This window comes from Callorhinus ursinus, unplaced genomic scaffold (assembly GCF_003265705.2).
Source record: "Callorhinus ursinus isolate GAN/ISIS: 27379988/994484 unplaced genomic scaffold, GSC_fseal_2.0 scaffold9, whole genome shotgun sequence".
NCBI lineage: Eukaryota > Metazoa > Chordata > Mammalia > Carnivora > Otariidae > Callorhinus > Callorhinus ursinus.
This window is the reverse complement of record NW_027397071.1, coordinates 20,116,769-20,140,246: the sequence shown is the minus strand read 5'-3', so window position 1 is coordinate 20,140,246 and position 23,478 is coordinate 20,116,769. Positions and strand designations below refer to the sequence as shown.

At 38.6% G+C, this 23,478-nt stretch overlaps 1 protein-coding gene and 1 pseudogene across 1 annotated transcript in view; one reads left to right on the top strand and one right to left on the bottom strand.

The window, feature by feature from the left end:
* Nucleotides 1-23,478, bottom strand: part of DPYD (dihydropyrimidine dehydrogenase) — a 798,492-nt gene that overhangs the window by 38,749 nt on the left and 736,265 nt on the right. The window lies entirely within an intron of this gene.
* LOC112824269 (AKT-interacting protein pseudogene) lies at nucleotides 22-8,971 on the top strand (annotated as a pseudogene).

Genomic DNA, 23,478 nt, shown 5'->3' with positions numbered 1-23,478 from the left:
CGTGTCACCTAAAATTACCCTATGGCTTTTGGTGCTTTAGGAGAAGATACCAAAGGTAAGTAAGAGCTAATAAGAAGATATAATAGAGGGTAAAACAGAGATGATCCCTATCCTCACGGAGTTTGTGATAGTTTGTAATGTAATGGGATTAAACATAAATAATCCTTTAAACATATCCAACACGTATCACAATTTTCAATGATACACATTTATCTGATCATTTAAGGTCAAGTCCTATCAGACAACAACCTCTAACCCTTTCTTGTATCCACCAGGCAAAATCTTTGCCCATATTTAACCCAATCATCCAGGAGTTCCGTATTTATACTTGAAAACTGAAGACGGCTACAGAGCATGACTGCTCCCCCCACAAGCTCGTGACTCTAATCACAAGTGAGCACGCAGTAGGGCCAACAAGCCTTGCTGTGTTATTACTGATGCTCTTCAGCTTCCTCTCTCTACCTAGTGACATTTTTATATCTTCTTCTTGCTCCTAAAATCTGAACTGCCACTCCTTTTCCTTCTCAGTTGAGGATCTGGCCTTACATTTTCGGGTAAAAGTACTGAAGTAATTTTTCTATTCTGAATTTTATAAATCCCCCTCATCTGTACTATCATCCTTCATCTTTTCTTCTGTTACGATGGAAAGTGTCCTGGTGCTTTCAGAGAATCCACCGCGGGCTCTGTTTTGCATACGTGTAATCATCTGAAGGAATCTGCTTCTTTAATTTTTCTCTCTGACCATCCCATGATTCACTCTCATTTTCTTATTATTTCCATTAACACACAAATATGCTTTAATCCTTCCCCTCCTCAAAACACATACACCAAACAAATAAAAGAACTCTTTGTCTCTGCAGCCACTTCCAGGCTTCCTCATTTCCTTATTTCCCCTTCAAACCTCTCTTAAGCACCAGCAATAGTGCCTGGCCTCCCACCCTCACCTCCCATTCACTCCTCAGTTACTGGGGCCAGGAGTTTGCCCTCCATTCCCAGCCACGGAAATGCTGTGGTGATGGGGCCAAGGACAACCGTTATTCTGCAAATCAGATGGCCACACTCTTGAGCTCATTCTACTTTCTCTCTCAGCAGCATTCAAACAGGATGACCCCTCCCTCCTTCTTAAAATACTGTCCTACCTTTTTCCCTACATCACTTCTGTATCTCCTTTACTGGGTAAATCTTTTTCTCTGAAACCTATAGGTTGGAATATCCAAGGCTCAGTCCTAGATGTTCTTTTTTCCCTCTGCCGGCATAACCTTTCCAAGTGATCTGATCTTATCTAATGGCTTTAAATGTCATTTAAGCTATGGCTTTCAAATTTATAGCCCCAGTTCTGTTCTTTATACTGAGCTCCAGACTCTCACATCCAGGGGCTTAATTAACATTTAATTAGCTGTTGAAAAGTGATCTCCCAAACTTAACTATCTTAAGTGGATCCCTTGTTATTTCATTCCGAATATTCTTTCCCCAGTCTTCCCTATTTCAGTTAATGGAATGACTGCTGACCCATTTGCTCAAGTCAAAAACCTAGGGCTATTCTGGATTTCTTTTCTTTCCTCTTATCTTCCCCTCTAGATCCAATCCTTCAGGAAAACCCCACTCTTTCCCCTTCCCACCATCTCCATTGACATGGCTCTAGTCCAAGGCTCCCCTGTCTCTCACCAGGTACACTGCAGTCAGTAGCCTCCTAACTGATCTGCCTACTTTCTCTTTTGACTCGCTATAATGTATTCTCCACATAGTAGCCAGAGCAATTGTCTTAAATAGAAATGAGAACATGTCACTCCTCTGCTTAAAATTCTCCAATGATTTCCCAATGTACTTAAAATAAAATCTAAAAGCTTTGCCATGACTGCTGGCTTATCTGGCTCCTGCTTACCTCCTCAGTTTTATTTTTTACCACTCTCCTCTTAATTTACCCCACTGCAACCATACTCGTGGACTTTTTGCTGTTCTCAAAAAGTCTTAGGGCCCTTATACTGAAAGCAGGTCCTCTAAATCATACTCTGTATATCTCCCTTTTGGTAATCATCGTATTCTTTATTCATTTATTTTGTACCTCCAACCTTTCTAGAAGATATGAGCTACCAGAATAGGATGTTCATAAATTTTGTTCAGTGATGTTCCCCTAGAACTTTGAACAATACCTGGCCCATTATACATTCTCAAATGAATGAATGTATGGGTAGCAGTATATTTAGGATAAACAGTGCAGTCCTTGATGTTGGCTTTCACTCTTGGTTCCATCATGTACTAGGTTTTTAACCTGGTCAAATTTTGTTTTACCTTTATAAGATCTCAGGTGCCTCATTCATAAAATGGGAATAACATTTCATAGGGTTGTAGTAAGGACTATATAACTTATATAAAGTATATAAAATGAAGCCACAGCTTGGTAAACAGTAGGCACTTACTAAATGTTAGTCCTTATCATCCACATCATATTATTATAGAAATCCTCGCAACATGTTACAGTTTTCTTTCTATTATTAACTTACATATGCTTTAGCACATTTGGCTACGTGCTTAATATGCTAAAGTAAATATTCCCCCTCCCTCGTGTAAACCCCTTTTTCCAGGTTTTATAGGGGAAATAAATGGCTTAAGCATGTTTTACATGATGGAGAATTGCTTATTTCACATTTAGACTGCATACACTCTATAAAGTAAGGATTACTCACATAGTTATATAATTTTATGCTCCACATGTTGAAATAAGTAAAATCAGGAAAATGAAGATCTGATAGTTGGGAAGTAAATGTAAACACGAGTTCTTAAAGAACGAAGGCAAGACCATTCTGTGGCCTAAAGTAAATGCTGTCATCTGTGGGGGCTGGGGAAAGATGCTCCGATCTGAGCCCATTACCGTGCTACTTCAGGAACATCTGGCAGTCTGTCACTTCACAGGCAACAACATCTTCTCTAAACAGAATAGACTTGAATTCATCAGGGATTCCCATAGTACAGTATATGCTTAACTTAAGTACCTGCTTTCCGTGATTTCCATAGATTATCATATTCATGACACTGTGGAGTGAAAGCATTCTTCTCACTCTCTAACCAGAACATGAAAAAGAAATTAAAACATTGGCAGGCACTTTGTCTCCAGTTTGTTGGACAAGTAAGAAAAGGATTTTCCACCCATTTATGTAAATGAAATTCTGTCAACTTAGAGCATTTTAACAAAGATGACAGCCGCCTATCTATTAATAAATACCTGACAGGATAACAATTACGATTGTAGTTGACTGTTTTTCTTTCAATAAATGCAGGTCAGTGGGTATTTTAAAAGGATTTATTTAAAATAAATTTGCAAACCCCAATAACTTTTCCCGTCATCTCTATTAACCCAGGAAGAAATTTTAACATGTGCACTCTTGCCTTCTCAACAGTGGTTTTGGAACATTATGGCCAAAGCCTTTTAAATACATTGAAACTATGTAATTAAATATGTGTGTGCTTACTCTGTGTACACACACACACATAGATATAGATACATGTAAGACATCCATACTTGGATCCAATATTTTGAATTCTACAGAAAGACTTAAAGCCTAGTAGGCTTTCTGTTTTCCAGAAGTGGTTATTCAGATTAGGGATTATCTTTGTGCTGCTTCTTCTTTCTGACTTTGGATTTTATTCATTGTTGACTATCAGAAAGGAAGAGTAAGGATATGTAACAAATTAATTAATCTGGTTACCCATCAAGCTGTGGGAATATATTTAGTAGAGAAAGAAGTGAATTCAATGAATAAATTGAGTTTTGAGGGATTATCTATGGAATTCATTAATCCACTCTGGCCCAATGCCCCATTAGTTAGATTTCAGAAAGTGACTTTCTGAACAGAATGAGGATGAGATTTTGAATTTTTTTTTTTGTGAAATAACTTTCCAAGACAATTTGTTTTTCTCTGTCTAGTGGAGTTTGGGAGAGGGTCTATGTTGATCCATTAGAATGCCAGTTATAAGTACTCCCCAAACAGTGAATAATTTTATCTTTATCTACTACAGACTGAAAACACAACCTTATATTTCATCACATTTAAGATGTTACTATACATTGCTTTTATGCATATAGTAAGAGGAAAATTATAAGCAAAATAAATTTTTCAAAATAGTACTAAACTTTTAAACATTCAGTCTAGTAGTTTAAAGAGAAATTAATTGTAAGATACCTTGACAAAAATTCATGTCTTAGAATGAATGAAATGCATTCTGTCCCTCAAATACTGACTGGTTCATTTCTAAGTTTCTTTCTCATCACTGTCAGTAGCCATAATATGCTATCTCATTATTCCGAGAGCAATGCTGTTTGAAAATTACATCAACATTCTTAAAATCCTATTTGTAAATAAAAGTCCAAATTTTAGAAGGATAAAACAACAACAACAAAATTATCATCAGACAAAAGCAGGGAATAAACACTGTTCTACTTCCAGCTTCATCCCAGAAAACAATGTGAGTATATGAAGGAAAAAGGCAGGGAGGGGTAGTTACTGGATGTTTCTGATTTGGACTGAGTCTAGATCTGAATGCTTCCGAGATAGGTGTCCGTTGTTTCTTGAACTCCATTCCCCCCATATGTCCTCTATAGAGAGATAATGCCAATTTTTTAAACTGAAGAATATGTAAAATATGTATTTGTATTTATGTCTTCTAAGCTGATTTCTAGGAGAAAATATCACAGATAACATTGTTCCTTCAAAGAAAATGATAATGTCTGACTGTTTTTTAAGAGCACGATTTACCCCTTGAATTCTTGTATGAAGGTCTTTCCATGAGCTAAATACCTGAACAGTTGACAGACTTAGTTATTTCTAGGAAAAATTTCTGTTCATCATCATCCAGGGGTTAATTCAAGCCCTGCTCCTTAGAGGTACTTTTTCTAGGACAGAATGAGCCACAGAGAGAAAGATACACAGATAATGTCAAAAGATACAGCATCATTATGTCATTTAATGGTTGATGTGGGTTACATCAGCCAAGTCCTAGGAAAGTAGGTTTTCCCTGAATAAGAATGATTCAAAAAGATGTCATATTTTATTAGAATCTATAAAGTCATAAGCAAATACCCTATATTCCTGTTAGTCATCCAATGATGGAATTGCGTATAGGATGGCACTAATGGATTCCTTAAATGCAAATTACTGCCAAATTCCTAAGTAAACTGTCCCCCACTTCGGAGACATTATAATCCATCTCTTATGTCAGATGAACCGGGAGACTTACCCTTCTGATCGCATAGGCTTTACTGCTTTTCTTCATTCATCTCTCACACTCAGTAATCCTTTTACTTCTCCTTTCTAAGTTTATAACTTAAATGCAATCTATTCATTATTAAAAAAAACACCGTAGTATAAATGGGATGTCTTTGAGTTATGGCTAAAGAAGCCATTACTGGTTATACAATGGTCTGGATTCTATTACACATATGACAATCTGGGGAGCCTCACTCCCTACTTGCCTTCATCAGTGTTTTGTGTAAACACACAGAATTAAGGCTGGGTACTGGCTTTGGGGTCCTCCCCTGAACTGACTTCTTTCATTATAGTCTTGCATTCCGTGTTTGAGAGAAAAGTCCTTAAGGACCAGAATTGGCTGCAGTTAAGTTCTCTGGTTTTTCATCAAAATGGATTTTGATTTTATTATTTAAAAATTTCAAAATAGCAGATTGGCTACATTGGCATTAATTTCTTAAAATCCTAGATGGCCATTAAAAAGAAAATAATATTTAGGAGTTTTATAAGAAGTATATAAAATTCTTACATAATGTATTTTTAGGCAGAGAAATACACAGTAGAATTAGAGCAGTATATGCAGTATTATAAGTTACTGTTTTTATATGTATATATACATTCCTGCATACACAATTGGGATCTCTGAGTAGTGAGATTAGAGATTTTTTTTAAAAGATTTTATTTATTTATTTGAGAGAAAGAGAGAAAGAGGGAAAGAACAAGTGGGGGGGGCATGCAGAGGGAGAGGGAGAAGCAGACTCCCCGCCAAGCAGGGAGTCTGACATGGGGCTTAATCCCAGGACCCCAGGATCATGACCTGAGCAGAAGGAAGACGCTTAACCAACTGAGCCACCCAGGAGTCCCTAGAGATGATTTTTTTTAATACTTTTGTATTTTACTCATTTTCTACAGTAAGCACATTTACTTGTATAATCAGAAAAATGTTACTAAAACAAATACTGTCTTTAAAAAAATGATTTATTTGAGAGGGAGAGAGTGGGGGGGAGGGCAGAGGGAGAGAATCTTTCAAGCAGACTCCCCGCTGAGTGTGGAGCCTGACATGGGGCTCGATCCCAGGACCCATGAGATCATGACCTGAGCTGAAATCAAGAATTGGACACTTAACCGACTAAGCCACCCAGGCATCCCTAAAATAAATATTGTCTTAAAAGGCACACTAATGGGAAGTATTACAAAAACTTCATCAGAATAAAATTATAATTCTTATTATGGCCAAAATCATTACCTTGTTGTTGTTTTATAAGATTTTTTTAAATTATTTATTTATTTATTTTAGAGAGAGAGATAGGGAGAGCACTCGCAGGCAGGGGTAGAGGCAGAGCAAATCTCAAGCAGATTCTGTGTGCCAAGCACGGAGCCTCTTGCCCAGCTGGATCTCAAGACTCTGAGATCACCACATGAACCGAAATAATGAGTCAGATGCTTAACTGATTGAGCCACCCAGGCGCCCTTTATTGTTGTTTTTTAATAGGAGTTTCAAATCCTAATTTAGAATGGTAGCTATCAAACAAATCTAAGCTGTGGAAGAATGCACGTGTAATGGCTACATAGACAGAAATACATTAAGCAGACCTCAGGTCTTATTCTAAAATATGGTTAAGTACATATCAAATCAGAAATGTTCAGTCACTTCACCATTCTATATATTTGAGGTTACAGATTTTTATTTCTGAAGTCACGACTAAATTTCCATTCTTTATGGAGTGTTGGTAAATTAATGTACCTCAAAGAATTAAACTGTAAAGTGAACTTTCCAGGAATTAAAACTCTAGTGCTAGCTTTTTTGAGAGTGAGTTATTTTTCATTTATATTTCTCAAAGAAGATATACATTTAGATAGATGTACATATGAAAATATTTATACACAAATACACAGAATAAAACTTTGCCCCTCCAGAGCTGATCTACCCAAACAACTGTAGTTTTCTGAATATGCCTGAGCCTAAAAATACTGCATCTCAAGAAAGATATTTGGTGGCAAGTACCATCTGCACTTCCAGACACAATGAACAGAGCCGAGAAGAGCTATAGACCTAAGTGTGACCCCTCACACTAAGTTCCGACTGGTCCATTTGTGGATTAAATAAGAACATTTTTGATGGGCTGGTGATGTCTTTTGTAGGCCAGTCTTTTTAAGTAGAAGTCAGTGAGTATGGGAGAAGCTGCACTAGAATAATGAAATCAATTTGTAAAAATATGAAACAAAGACTATATATAGATTTGAGGTGGTCGTGGCAAATATGCTGACATTGGAAAAATAAGTTGTCAGGAAGGGAGTTAGAAGATCTGTAAACAACAGGTGGTGAGAGAGAATGAAAGCTGCGATTTCATAAGCTTTTAAGACCTGCAAAGGTAATACCTGCTTCATGAGCATTTAAAAACTGATGTGAGTGATTTGCATTATCCCACCTCCTCCTCCTGACAGTCTTTCAAGGCCAGAGTCATTAGCCCCTCTTTAGCAGGGAGGGAACGAAGGCTGGGGAGCAGTAAAGTGAATTCTGAAGACAGAAGAGTCTTTTTTTTTTTTTTAAGATTTTATTTATTTATTTGAGAGAGAGAGAGAATGAGAGATAGAAAGCACGAGAGGGAAGAGGGTCAGAGGGAGAAGCAGACACCCTGCTGAGCAGGAAGTCCGATGCGGGACTCGATCCCGGGACTCCAGGATCATGACCTGAGCCGAAGGCAGTCGCTTAACCAACTGAGCCACCCAGGCGCCCTGAAGACAGAAGAGTCTGACGACACAGATCACTAAATGGCTTTGTTTGGAGGCCACGTTATGAACCCGTTATGAGCAAGACTACAAGCTCTGTATGCAAATGATCTGATGGTGAAGAGAGGACATTAACAGGGCATGTGACAACTTGTCCTCCACAGTCTCCTCCAAAGAAACAGCTGTCTTCTCTTCCCCAGAATGCTTTGCTTATAACTAAGCCAACATCTCCTGCCCCAGCAACACGGTCAGCACGTGGCACATATGCTTCGTATGAACTTTCTACCTGGAATACACTTTTCTTGCAGAGTTTACCTTGGTTGTGAAGCAGAAGTTACTAGGTATCTATATGGAGTCACCTTATTGCTCTGCATTAATGCGGTTTGGAGTCATATTCAGACAGCACGGACTTCATCAAGATGGTGTATTTAAGTTTACATCCCCAATAACTATCCAGATGGTGAATGGCCATGCTGGGTGTTTGATATGCCCATCTTTCACCTGCTAGTTGATCCCACCTCAAACGAACTGGATGTGAAGACAGCATCTGCAAACTGGAAGCAGAACCATAGTCATATGTGGCAAGTGTGAATGTATGTAAGGAAAGTTTTCTACAAGATTGATAGACAGGCCCCCTGAACCCAGAGGCTGCAATACCATATGAAAAAGATGTCCAGCTTTTTAAAGTAAAGTGGTTGACAGTGTTGAAGTGTGCAGCGCTTGTTTGTTTGACCAACCTGAAATAAAAGACCCCTATCGATTAGCCTTTCTCCATGGAATCTTTCTGTACATGATGAAGCCAGAGAAGATGCCGACTCAGAAGAAGAAGTCTGAAAAACAGCACCATAGAATTTCATATCACTGGCCTGTCATAGGTAAAGCCTGGTTCAGTACAACCTTTCATTAAAGAAGAGAAAACAGTAAGCAACTTAGAGTGCTGGCGAATCTGGTGTCCCGTGCGCATTCCTGCAGGCTGGGGTCTAGTCAAAGCTGACCAATGACGAAGGACTGTCTGAAGGGCAAAACTGTGTGAGCAAGGACTGGTATCCATGTTGTCCGTGGATGTTTAAGCTCTAACACACAGTTCTGGAAGCCTCTCTTTAGGAAAAGCATTACTTCTGTCAGCATGTCTTTAGGGGGGTTATCAAATTCTGTACTCTACATTACTGGGGACATTGAGGCTTAAAATTTATTTATGTATTTATGTATTTATGTATTTATTTATTTGAGGGGGAGAGGGAGGGGCAAAGGAAGAGGGAGGGAGAGAATCTTAAGCTGGCTTCACCCTCAAGATTATTGTCCACGCGTGCAGCCCGATGTGGGGCTTGACCTCACGACCCTGAGATCATGACCTGAGCCAAAATCAAGAGTCAGACACTTAACTGGCTGTGCTGCTCAGGTGCCCTGACCTTGAGGCTTAAACATTTTTCTGAATATAGTCCTAAAGGTAAGGTACATTCACCTAAGCTAATAGAGTAGACAGAGTTCAGCACTATCTAATGATTTTTAAATCAGTGGCTTCAGTTGTACATATGTTTGTTTATGGAGAGGAGAAGTAAAGTGATTTGGAAGTCTGGATAATCTTCTGTCTGAGTGATTCAATTAAGTTAAACCAATGTTTACTGAGCACCAAGAATTTTTTAGGCATTGATCTCTCTAGCTGACTCACTATTCAATGAGGAGACCCAAACTCAGTGGATCTTGGATACCTTCTAAAGGGCGGCTATGGTGTGTCTTACTAAGACACCATTTTAGGAGGCCTGGATATATATAGCCAGTGTGAAATGAGAGAAATGGGTAGCTTTTCTCACAGAATTCATTTTTGTACATAATCTCTTTCCTGCAACGTTTTGTAGTGTAGATGAATTACTGATTTTGGTTAGTGTCTTCCAATATCTACCTTAGCAGACTCTTGAATAAGAACTTCAAGTCCCCCCAGGATAAAAAGCATTATGACAGGCTGAATGTGCTAACACTACAGGTTTCCCAAATAAAACCTTTATTGATTGAATGCCTTATCATTGTCAAGAGTTACTCATTTATTTGATGCTTTCAAGTACTGTGTATATGAATGTATGGATGAACAAAGCCTTTTTTTCCTAAACAATCTTCACTAAAAGATTACTTCTGAATCATAGGTGAAAGCTTTATTATTGCTGTATAATTGCAGAGGATGCCTAGAGGAAGCTAGGTCAAGGACTGTTACCATCTTTCTCATATGCTGATTCAACCTAGTACATACTGGGGTTTATCCACATTCTATCAAGTTAATAAAGAGAAGATCAGAAGACAAACCTAATCCATTATATGGATCTATTACGTGGAGTTTTTAGTTTCATTATAACATCAAAGATTTAATTTTTAATATTACTTGGTTTACAATTTTGTGTCTTTACTCATAAGTGGAAAACAGTCTATATTTTTTTACTCTACTATTATTTGGTTTTTAGTAGTAAAGTTGATCAAGATTCATAAATTTATTAGGGGATTTCTATATCTTTTTATTTTTATTTATTTTTTTATTATGTTATGTTAGTCACCATACAGTACATCATTAGTTTTTGATGTGGAGGGAACATGTTCTATATCTTTTTAAAAGCTGGAATTATTTAAATAACATAGAAACTCTAACAAAACTATAAGCCATTCAGCTGCAAAACTACTTGTTCCTGAGACCTTCTGAATGGTAAATTTAAAAATTTGCTTTCCAATTCTATGGATGACTATTGGTTATATAGTTTCTTTTTTTTCCCAAAGACTTATTTATTTATTTGAGTAAGAGAGAGAGAGAGCACAAGTGGTGGGGAGGGGCAGAGGGAGAAACAGACTCCCTGCTGAGCAGGAAGCCCAACCTGGAGCTCAATCCCAGGACCCCAGGATCATGACCTGAGCCAAAGGCAGACGCTTAACGGACTGAGCCACCCAGGTGCCCCTGATTGTATCTGAGGTTACAGTTCTGTTTCCATTCTTCTACAGAATATATTCTTCTCCTTTTTTGAGCTCTAATGATAATTTTATCCATTCATTGGTCTTTTCTTTTCAAATGTCACTTTTTTAAAAGTTTTAATTCTTCCTTTTTAGTTTTCTTTTTGGTTATTCCCAAAAGACCTTGCTGGCACCCAAGAAAAGGAGATGTTCCTGGTAGATCTGCTGCATCTCCTCCCAGTCCAGGCTGACCTTCCTTTCTCTGGGCATCCTGAGCTTTCTTTATAACATTCAGGTTCTATTGTGAAAATGCCTTCTTCTTTTCCTTTCTATTTCCCCCTGCCCTTAACCTTCTGCCTGGATGCTTTTTCCATTTCTTTTTCTTTTTAACATTTTTTTTCAAGCCAGAACTTTGGCTTCCCAGCATAGAGAACTTAAATATACATGTGTAGAAAACAATAGATGATTATACAATAGATTCTGTACTTCTTGCCTTCTGCAAAGGGGCAGAGATGGGGAAGACATCAAAAATTAGGTCCAGCAATAATGAGCTACATTATTAAGTTTCTCTGTTTGCTTGAGTACCAGGAAATAGCTATGTCCATTGAAAAGAGTCTCAATAAAGAAAAGAAAAGAGAAGAGAAGAGAAGAGAAAAGAAAAGAGAAAAAAAGAAAGAAAAGAAAAGAGTACTATGTCTGGAAAGAGAAAATCAGAAGATTAAGGTTCTAGGTCTTTGTTTATGTTATTTTTTCTGCCAGATTCAAAAATTAGGTCTTTTCCAAGGGATATTTCACATTTTCCTTTTATTATTTACTCAAAAGGTGAGAGAAATACATAGAACCAAACTGAAAAAAATCTAACTTTAAGTTTTATAGTCACTTGAATTTGTTTCAAAACTTTTAAAAAGCTTGTTTGTTTTTAATGATTTATGTTTCAGTGGTTTAGACGAGGTCACGTGAAGATTGAAATTTAGTGAGAAAATGACTGGACTAGTTGCAAATGGAAAAGAAGTTTCTAAATTTAGGTGCCTGGCTTTGGAATCCCAGATCCGAGGATGAACACCATATCTGCATGTTGACCTGAGCAAGAAGCACAGCTCCCATAATGCACATCTCAGGAGGGAAGACAGACTCTATCAACACGTAAAACATTTTTAATGGGAGGATGAATAACAGAATATTATTTAGTGATGAAGGCAAAAAAACCCTCATTGTTTTTCACAGGCTTTGGAGACAAACAGTTCTCGCCTTCAAAGCCTGGCAATTTTGAACAAAAAGCCTTCAGCACACTAGGAAGCACACTAGGTGCATTATTTTTGGCAATTTCTGGTGACATAACAGAGGCGAGAGAGAACAGTATTTGAGAAGAAAGCCCTACCCTGTGCCTTCTATAACTCTGGCTCACAAACATCAGGAAGTGCATTGTATGCCACTGACAACACAACTCAGCCCTTCAGCGTGTCCCCAAAAGTCAGGTAAGAGTTCTGTGTGACACCTCAGCGCTAGAACACCATTCAAGGCAATGACATGGAAATTAGCACACGGAGTGTCCCGCGCTGCTGCCGAGGCCCTCGATTTCCATGATCTGACAAGAAGATGATATCAGAAGCGGCAGAAAGGCGTTAAGGGATAGCTCAAGTGCTCGTGCGTGTGCTGGAGCAGGTGAGCAGGTAGGATCGCTGTGTCACAGGGTGACAGGAGAGGGAGTGTCAGGCTACCCTGTGAGTGAAGCGTTGAACATGGGCCCTATCATAGAAAGTATGCTTTTTGTTCAAACTCTCAATATCTAGAGGGAGGGGCAACCTTTCTGGTATGAATGCTCTACCGCTGTGAGGACGCAGTAAAAGGTCGTCTCAGGGTTTGTTTAAAAAGGTCAGCTCAGGAACTACTGACCCCCATGACTCCATCCTGACAGTTTCAGCCCTCTCTCAGAATCACTCTTGTCACTTCTAGCCTCCTGTTCTTTTCTGAAAACAAAACCCTCTACCACCTGCCGTCCATTATTCCATCAGTGAGCAACATGCACTCTCTACAGCTGATATTTCAATTTATTTGTGGTTAGATGTGCAATAATCCTCTGACTGAAGCTGAGGGAACAGTTTAAAGATTTAAAACAAAACAAAGCCAGTGCTTCAAACATCTCTTCATGCAAAGCTTACCAGACACAAAAATGTGGCTAATTCTCAGCCACACAAAAGCAAAACTAAGACACGCAGATGGTCAGTGCCTGCCCTCTGCAGAGGGAGAAGCAGGGTTGGCTCCAAGTAACAAATAATTATCCAGGTCCTTTGTAAATCAAGTTGTACCACTTCTCCTGTGAGCATCCACAAAGGCGGCTGCATATATTTGCTATTAGCTTCTTCTTTGTCTGGGGATTTTGTTAATGCCCTTTCTTCATATAAGTTTGTGTCGCCTTGTTCTCACATTTGACACCAACTGAAATAGCCTTGCAGAACCTTTGTTTCTATTTTCTTCGAAATGTGTATTCCTCAATCTTAATCTCTTCTTTTCAAAAGGATATGAATTGAACATGCAGAGAATCAGCCTAACAGGACCGATTATCAATTTCCATTTCCTTTCAGTGCCTCTGCCACCCGTGGGCCTCCTAGACAGCTTTCCTTGGAGACAAAGGGTGTCTGAAACGGACAACTTTATTTTATACACTGGTCTCTCTTAGTGGACGACAGAGACTCATCGCCCATAATAAATCCTTCCTCTGACCCTTTTATATAATGCACAGCTGAGCTAAAAAGGAAATCAATGTTGCAATTTTAATTTAGCACTTTCATTCTGTTAATTTATCTAAAAAATCCTATGCCATGACTTTCCCTTGTCAAAACAGCCAACTCCTGTCAATGTGAAAATGTGAAAATGCTTTGAGTTTCTTCCTTTTTTTTTTAACACTGTGGCTGTAAAAACCATGGGTCACACACTAAGCCCTCCGTGTTTTTCTTGTGAGTGCAAAGCTCCTTTTGAAATCAATGTGAACACAGCAAGTTGGAGAAATGTGTAGTGTCTCCAGGGAGAAAGAAATCTGGGCCTACATTGTTAGCTTTGCTAAAGATGCTTGTGAAACCCTACAAAAATGGGATGCCAAGTGTCAGGCGTGTGTATTTGGTGGTGAAACCTGGTCATTTTTAGGAAAACCGGGGCTATTTAATCATGCTTAATCCCTGAGGAGAGTTCTAAGTAATGAACATGACTGTGTTTTCCGTCAGTGCACCAAAAAATGACTCCTGTTTCACTCTTTTCTCTCTGTATTTCAGAACTTGAGAATAACCTGCAGACAGAGCCTTACACTGCTTTGGGCACTATGCTTTCATAGGAGACAGAGGCCAGATCAATACCATCCAGCAAACAGTGCTGGGAAAGGTGCGGAAGATCCCACAAGGGAGGAGGAATCTGCTGTCATTTCAAAAGGAATCTCATGTCAAAGGAATCGTTTCTGAAAGTCTTCATTCAAATATCACCTTTCCTAACTATCCTGCTTAAATTGAAAATTTTTTCCTGCCTCTGGCCACTTCCCAGTCATACCTGTATTCCTTCTGTGCCTTTATTTTTCCTGCTTAGCACTTGTGATTTTCACCCTTACTTTATAATTTATTTATTTTGGTTTATTATCCATCTCCATCCTAAGTAAAATGTAAATGACAATTTGTTCGCTAAATTATCCTCATGGCACAGTGTTTGACACAGGGTAGGTGCTCGATAAATATATTTCCCAAAGAAATGTTATGAGGCCATATCTTGTGTGTGGAAATGGCAGCATTGCATCTTGATTGCCACCACAGAACTGAGGCCCCATGTAGAGGGGCTCTGATCAGAGAGGCTGATCTGCATAATGACTGTGTTTGGGAAGAAAACCACCTATTGCCCAAAGGGGCACCTGGTGGCTCAGTCGGTTAATCGTCTGACTCTTGATTTCGGCTCAGGTCATGATCTCGGGGGCATGGGATCTGGCCATGCGTCAGGCTCTGTGCTCAGCATGGAGTCTGCTTGGCCCTCTCCCTCTGCTCCTCCCCCACCTGTCTCTAAAATAAATAAAATCTTAAAAAAAAAAAAAAGAAAGAAAAGAAAACCACCTATTGCTCTGAGAACCCTTAGGGCCCCAAGAATTGAGTCTGGTGTAAGAGAAGAAGCCCAAATCCAAACCCAGGACAAGAAATTAGCTGAAGTGTGGGTTTGTAAATAGTCAGAGCTGGGGATTTGTGTGTGGCAGAGATACACCTAGCTGGTTTGAGTCTGACACAAGCCTTCAGCTGTTGGTCCAGCATACTTTAAGTAAAGTACTTGAGTGAAGGCCATGACGGCATACGTACCATGGAAGCACTGTAGGGGAGACAGCATCCTGGCCTATGTCTTCAGGTAGATTATGATCTAGGGAGGTTAGTTTATATGTTTCAAGTCCAGAGCAGGACATGGCATATACTATCTTGTATCTTGAAAGACAATGCTTTCAGCAGCAGAGATGAGATAAATGGGAACCATGGTGTCAAGAGAAGCAGAATGCATTTGAGAATTAGCAACTAGCCTCATGTAGTCCATTTACCTTATAGACACGCATACTAGAAGGAAGATTAAAAAGTGACATAAGTCTAAACTCATAGGTGGCTAATCATACTGGAGATTGGGTTTTACAGGTTGTATTATTTTACTTGGGAAACACCTATCGCTATTAGGGAGAGGATAGGCTCCTTCAGAAGTCTATGCTTTAGGAAATACGTTTGATTTTATTTTGTTTCTGTGGGAGTGATAGGGGTGTTGGTAAATATAATTAGTCAGGTAAATAAATACTTATAAGTACTGGACTATAAACCTTAAGAACTATGGAATTCATCTAACTTCTAATTATTAAGAGATAAAAGTTGAATATTCCAGAATAGAGTCATGTACTTGCTTTTCAAAGACCTCCTGGACAGAGACTTTGCAACTTTGTTTATCAATCTTTCTAGTATTCTGACTGGTTAAGAAATTCTTCCTTCTTTCCAAACCTAACTTTTTAACCTTCGTTAGAATCAATTTTATTTGATATTATCCTCTGTGTGCACAGAGAATTACCATACGGCATTACCAAAAGTCAGCCTGAAGAGAGTAAGCAGGTAAATTTTGTTGAAATACCGTTCTCTAGAAACCCCATTGCTTTCATCTTTCCTTATTTCACTCATTTAATCCTTCAGTTTAAAAAAAAAAGTAGCTCTTAACTATTTTTGCTCTCTTTACATTTCTTTCTGAAAACTGACAATAAAAACCGTACTTTGACCTAAGAAGAGTATGACTATTGTAGAGACTAGTGGATGATCATTTTGCGACTCTTTTATGCCACTGATTGACTTTTTTTTTAAAAAAAAGGTTTTATTTATTTGACAGAGAGAGAGAAAGAGCACAAGCAGGGGGGAGCAGCAAAGGGAGAGGAAGAAGCAGTCTCCCCGCTGAGCAAGGAACCTGACAGGGGGCTCGATCCCAGGACCCTGAGCCAAAGGCAGCCGCTTAACTGACTGAGCCACCCAGGTGCCCCTCTGCTGACTGGTTTTTTAGTCCTCATTTGTACTGCTCAGATTAGTCAAATTAAATATAAGGTTGACTATTCCCTCAGATATTTTTCTTCTACACTGGGATCTAGTTAGACCATCCTCTATTATCTTGAAAGTCAAAGTTAACGACCAGGTGGCCAGGAAATAGTGAAACATGGTCCTGACACATTTAGTTAAGTTTTAAAGATAAAACTTCAGTTTTCAGTTGATGAACTAGCGACTGAAAATTTTAATGCTAACAATAACATTGTAGGTCCTCATTTGGATTCTGAAAATTGGGTATTTTTATATATTAGAAACCTATGCTTTACATACCAGTCAGTACTAAGATATACACACAAAGAGTTTACCACACTTCCTGTACTTAAAATTTATTTTTCTAATAAATTCTGCTTCTAATATTGAGGCTGGGGTTTGACCAGTTCATCAAGACTTGGTCCTTTATTATCCTCTGAAATTGGTACTATCCAATGAGTTCAAGAAAACCAGTAAAAATTCAATTGAATAGGGTTTGAAATATAGTACCTTCAATAGCCCAGAGGACTCTCTTATTTTCTAAATCCGATAAGCAAAGTAAATATATGAAGAAAAATACATATACTCCTTGACATCACATTTATATACTAGCTTATTTGTGAAATTTTTCTTTATTCGTCCTTTGAATGTAAGAGAATCAACAATTTAGATGCTTTAAAAATGGATGAGAGCATTTATTGGCCAAGAAAACATACATGAATGCGTATCAACATTTACTTTTGTGTTTTTATTCCTTCATTCATCTTTCCCTAATTTTTGTATTTTCTATCTAATCTTCAAGAGATTTTTTGAAAGCTTCAGAACAATATCCTAAGCATCCTCTTCTTTCACCGCTTTAGCTGTGTTTAGACAGACACCTTTCCCGAGTTGTCAGGATGGCGCAGGTTCTGAGCCCTGCAGCACAGAGAGGTAGCCTAGGTGATTCGGGTCAATGTGCAAGAACAGGTGTGGGGCCCTGACAAATTTGGTCTCCCATTGTGAAGTTCCATTCCTGCCTTGTAAATCATGATGGAGTTTCTTGAATTTCACTTTTGCTTGGGTTTTGTTTCATTAAGCAACTTTGGGAGAAGTATTGTGCACTCTCGATTTCTGTGTGAAAGTCACTGATCACTTGGTGGATTTGGGGTTTGGAATGACACAATGCCTGATGTGTAGGAACCAGAGGAAATCTTCCTAATGAACTTCTATAATTATCACTTTGCCAAAGCAAATGGCTTTCCTGCTTTGCTCCAGATAGCATAGATTTCTGGAATTTTAATGTTTCATTAGTTTGACCAGCTTTTAGTCCCTAATAAAATAATTCTCCTAACCCTTAGGTTATTTATTTCTCTTAATACTTTGTTATGAGAAAAGGCAAATAGTCATGTTAACTGGGTCACAGTGCTTTAACATGATAATTTTAGTAACTTTTCTGAGTAACTTTAAAAACACAGAGAGGCACAGTGCAGGGAAACCAAAGAACTAGATTTATTCCAAGCACAGATTCAATAGGTCAGTGTCCACCTAAGATTTTGTGTTTTGCATTTTATATTATTTCCTTAAACACGCTTCAGTGTCTACCAAGGATGAAAAAAATATAGCTTCCATGGTCCATTTGGAGTTTATCCCTCCTATTTGGACAGATACAAGGGATAAAATATTTGGTTTCAATGAATATAAGTTCAGTGAGAGAAGTTAGATGCTACTAAAATTTGCCCTCATCTTTGGACACCTCCGGTGATCCACTCCCACTCTCCTCCTGCTTCAAATACTTGTGCATCCACACAAAGAATTGTTTTTCTGATCATCTCTTAGCGATTTGTGGGGTGGCCTCTGCCTTGTTAATTTAGGTAGGCGACTTACTCTTTTAATCTGCTGACTGTGGGACCACATATATTCTCTAAAAACCTTTGGGGCCTCACACAGGAAGGTAGAGTACTGAACTTTTTCTCTGTGTGAACGAGAAACTCTAGCCTCACCTGAATAACATTTGGAGAAAATGAACTAGTGATGTAAAACTACAACTTGTATAATTTTGTTTTAACCTTAATTTTGGAATCTTTACAGAGGATTATTTTACAATAAACTAACTAGTGAGAAAGAAATAAACCACTTTTTTTGTTTTCCTGTGTAAGGTGAATGGAATCTGACCACATATAACTATGTCTCCTATTCTGTGTGGATGAATCTCCTTTTCAAAATACTATCTTGGGGCTCCTGAGTGGCTCTGGCCAGGTGGTCTGCCTTCAGCTCAGGTCATGATCCCAGGGGCCTGGGATCAAGTCCCGCCTCAGGCTCCTTGCTCAGTGAGGAGCCTGCTTCTCCCTCTCACTCTGCCTGCCGCTCCCCCTGCTTGTGCTCTCTCTCTCTCTCTCTGTGTCAAATGGATGAATAAAATCTTAAAAAAAAAGAGAGAGACGTAGTTATATGACATAATTTTGTTTTAACAAACAAACCAAAAATGTATTGCATCTTAGGCATTCTGATTCTCTCTAATGATTACTCAGACAAAGCATCTCACTTGACATAGAAAATAAAGCAGATTTCAATAAAACCTCAGCCCACCTACATGGGTGTGAAAGAAAAATTCTAGTTTTATAACTTTCTAGTAGATAGAATTGTTAGAATTATGCTAAGTATTTGCATAAGTCTGGGGTTTAAGAGACTCAATCTACTAAACAGGCCAGAATAAACTATGAAAAGCAGTGACTTATTTTTATATAAATGGGTGCCTTTAAGATGCTTGGAAATAATTCAGTTTAGTAAGTAAATAATTTACATCATTCCTTTCTTTTGGGACTATTAATGGCTCATCAATCCTTCTGAGGACATAATAGTTCAACAATCAACTTTAGTTTTGCTCTTGTCTGACTTGTCACAGATTCTCAATATTCAGGATAAAAATGAATGAAATTTACTGTACATATGAGACTCCAGAACTGCTCTTTTTGGCCCTTATCTGAACAGATGTGGTATTAAATGATAAACAGTTGGAAAAATTGAGGGGAAATGGCCATTTCTTCACTTTCAGCACAAAGTTCCCAAATGCTTTAGTTTCGGATATCTTGTCTTTAGATTGTAACTTCTAAATATGAATATCTGATAAATATCCTTCAGTAGAACTTTGACAATCTTGATTCCATCCTAATAATTTTTATTATCTATAGATTATAAAACATTTCTATATAAATGTCTTTTTGAAAGCTCTCAAGTACTTGCTTTGGCTTGTTTCCCTGGCCTCTCCTTCCACTTGTCCACACTTAATCTCCAACCAAACTAAACTCCTTGTAGTCCCCAAAGGCTCCATAATAATCTCATGCTTCATAGTCTATGCACATGCTACTGTCTATGTGCATAGGGCCTTATCTACCTTCCCTCTATTTTTTTTTAAGATTTTATTTATTTGAGAGAGAGAGAGAGAGAGCGAGCGCCCAAGTGAGAGGAAGGGCAGAGGGAGAGGGAGAAACAGACTCCCTGCTGAGCAGGAAGCCTGACAACTCAGGGCTTGATCCCAGGACCCTGGGATCATGAACACTTAACCCACTGAGCCACCCAGGCACCCCCCTTCTCTCTATTCTTAATATGGCATATGCCTACTTCTTCTCTAGGTCTCAGCTTTGATATTATCTCCTCTGGGAAGCACCCCCTGCTAACACTTACTTCCATAACACCTGGGATTAACCCATTCATAGCATTTACTCCATTATGTCAGGACCCGAAGTTCCCCCTTGGCTATTCCTTGAATGAATGCCTCTCATATAGAGGTGCTTAAATGCATTTGTTGAATAAATAAATGAATGAATGGGTAGTAAAAACTACATCTTTTATGTGCTTTCTGCATATGATTTTCCCATTTCAGTTCTTTTTTAATCCCTTAGAAATAGCACCTTGGAATTTTTTCAAATCCTATGTTTTCTTTGGGACTTTTCTGCCTCGCTCTGCCTGGACAGCCATTCATTCATTTGACAAATATTCCTGAGTTTTGTTTATGTACAAGGCACTCTGCAAGGTTGTGGAAAGAACTAGAGAGATCATACCTGGGTGTTGCTGTTGAGGAGTTTACAGTCTACTAGAAAAGGGAAGACAGGCTTAAAGAACACTATCGTCAAAGTAGGAAGGGAAATAATATCTCCGATTGGAGGGACAAGACAGGTCTTCTTGAATAGGAACAAGGCCTTAAAGCATGTGCAGAGTCGGGACAGTACGGCATAAAGAGAAAAGACATTCTAAGCCACAAGATAAGGTGTAAAAAGAAGAAAGGAAAACAGAAAACATAGAACTCACAGACAAAAGCTTGATTGGAGCTCAGGGTTTGTGACGAATTGTAGTATTGTTGATGGTATATTGAAAAGGAGCCCGGGTCTTAGCAGTGGAGATCCTTGAATACTAGGCTACAGCATTAGATTTTTGGTAGACAAAGGATACTATTGATGCTTATGAGCAGAGCTGTAAAACTCTCACTACCTGGCTGAGTCTTGCTTCATCTTCCTACACAATATTTCTGCATATAACTTTTTTTTTTTTCCTACAAAGCTATAGAAACACCTCTCATCCGATTCTGGTTTTCTTTTTTTAAAAATTATTTTATGACATACTAAATGATTCTTCTAAAAAGCTCAACTTGAAGGCGGCTAGAAAGGTCATTTTCAAACCATTTTCCCCATCCTCATTAAGCTTTATTACTCACATCAGGTTCAAAATCCCAATAATTAACCTCTACTGTACTTTCCTACTGGCATCCTTCCAATTTCAATTTACCTGCTACACATTTTCTAGTCCTTTTGAGACCCCTGACCTCAAATTTTCCATTTTTAGAGTCATTTCCTTATCTTGTGTGCCTCTCTGTTGTGTCTCTTTTTTGAAACACCAACTCATGACCAAGCTCCCTTAGACATCCTCTTGGATTATGGAAAAAGTGTATCAAACAGAAGCCACCCCCACACCTGCTGTTAGAACCTGCAATACTAAACCGGGTAAGTATTGCTGATCTTGCATGAACCAAGCACACAGTACTATGTACTTAGAGATGCTTAATGAATAAAGGAATGAATGAATAAATGAAGGTGGTACATGTTGGAATACATGTTCCTCGGTAATAAAAATTATCGTTTGTATTCTACATCCTCAACCACTCTCACTGGCATACATCCTCAACCACTCTCACTGGCACAGACACTCAATAAATGCTAATCAAATGAATGTAATTAATCCCTTCAGAAAAAGGCAAGCCTGTAGAAAAATCCCAAGGAAGTGCAAAAAAAATTTTTTTTTCTCACCTCAAAAAACACAGAGCCTCATATATGGTATTTGAGATAATAAGAAACATACTCTTTAGCTCTCATTTACTAATGCCTGGCCTATAAGCTTTTAATAAAGTATAGTTACTGTTGATTTCTTTTTTAAAGCCCAACTCAAAGGCTTCATATCTTTGAACTAAACAAGAGTTCTGGGTTTTATGACTTGCACAAACAAACAGAAGCTGAATATGCTTAGAGTTATCCGTGCCTAATATTTTAATTCCATTGTTCAATAATTCCCATTCCTTTGCATTATTTTTGCTTTATTATACTCTTATAATACTTTCAAATATATCTATAAAACTTTACAACCGTTTTCCAATGGCATATGGTGTGTGTTCTGAAGAGAAACATGTTTATGAGCTGAAAGATGGGAAGAAAATGTAAAGTGCTCTTACGGGACCTGGGGAGGGATTGCTGTCTGCCTGTGTGGCAGGAACACTGCAGTATATCAGGCTATCGCGACCTGCCTCAGAGCCCTTCTGCTTCAGCAATAGATACAAGTCTGGGAAAGTACTATGCTAACTTTGATGCTTTTATGTGGGTTTTTTTTTTCCCCTGCTGAAGATTAAAGTCAATAGTTCCCAAAACAATATTAATTCTGTATGCTGAAGAGTAATATGTCTTAGGAAGGAGAGAATTTAGAGTGTGGATGGAGGTGGGATGTCAAATAAAACTGTACTGTCCCCTCCGGTTGGAGTCCACCAGACTTTGCCCAGTCCAGAGTGACCAATAGTGCTCCTTGGGGAGCTTGTCCTTCCATAAGCATTCCTGAAAGCCTACAGATCGTGGTTCCACAAGATCCTGCTATGTTCTTAAAATGCTTCAGTTGTTGAGCTCTAGATTCAGATTTTCAGCTACCTCCCACATATACTGCTTATTTGTCTTCCTTGCCACAATCATGGACCTAATCACACAGACATAGACTGGAAACCTTAGCATGATCTCTACCCTTTCTTTTTTTCCTCCCTAGTTGGTCATCAAGTGTAGTGCAGGCATTTCTCCTCTCTGTTCTCTCCCACCCACAACTACCCTTCCTCTTCATTGCTCTTCCCTAGCTTCAGCCTTGATCTTTTCTCACATGGCCTATTTCCGTAATTTCTTAATCAGTCTCTTCTGACTGTAGCCTTTCTCACTCAAATTCCCCACAAGATCATGATGCCTTTAAGAAAGCCTTAAATGGCCCATTAAATAAACAACCCTTTTCTGTCCTGTCTACTAAGTCCCAGATTGTTTGCCTATAATTAACATCTCTTCACCATCTCAACCTAGTTCACCTTTGTAGCCTTGTCTCCCTCCACACTGCTCCATATACCCTTTCTGTGAGCTGCATTGGAGGAACTAATGGTCTTCTGCACACTCTGCTCAACCTTGAATCCTCTTGAACTTCTTCACACTCTGAAATATGGTTCTCCTGTCAAATTGTGGCCCATAGGCTCTTGTATTTATTCCTGGATTTCCCCCCTTCTCTGGTCTGCAACACTACTGACTGCATCTCCATTGTAGCATTTTTATTCCACTTTTTACTATAGTTTGCAATTTTAGTTTCTGTAGCACCCAGTGACTGTAAGTTGCACCTTTAAGTTTTCCTCAGCATCTCCATTACTCATTTGACAGTGTGTTTTAAGTGAACCCGGAATTATCTTTGCACAAAATACTGTCTCGACTCATGAGCATTCTTCTGGTCAATATCCTCCTTCTAAATGTGTAGCCTTTCCTGTAGATATTCTATTAAAAGGA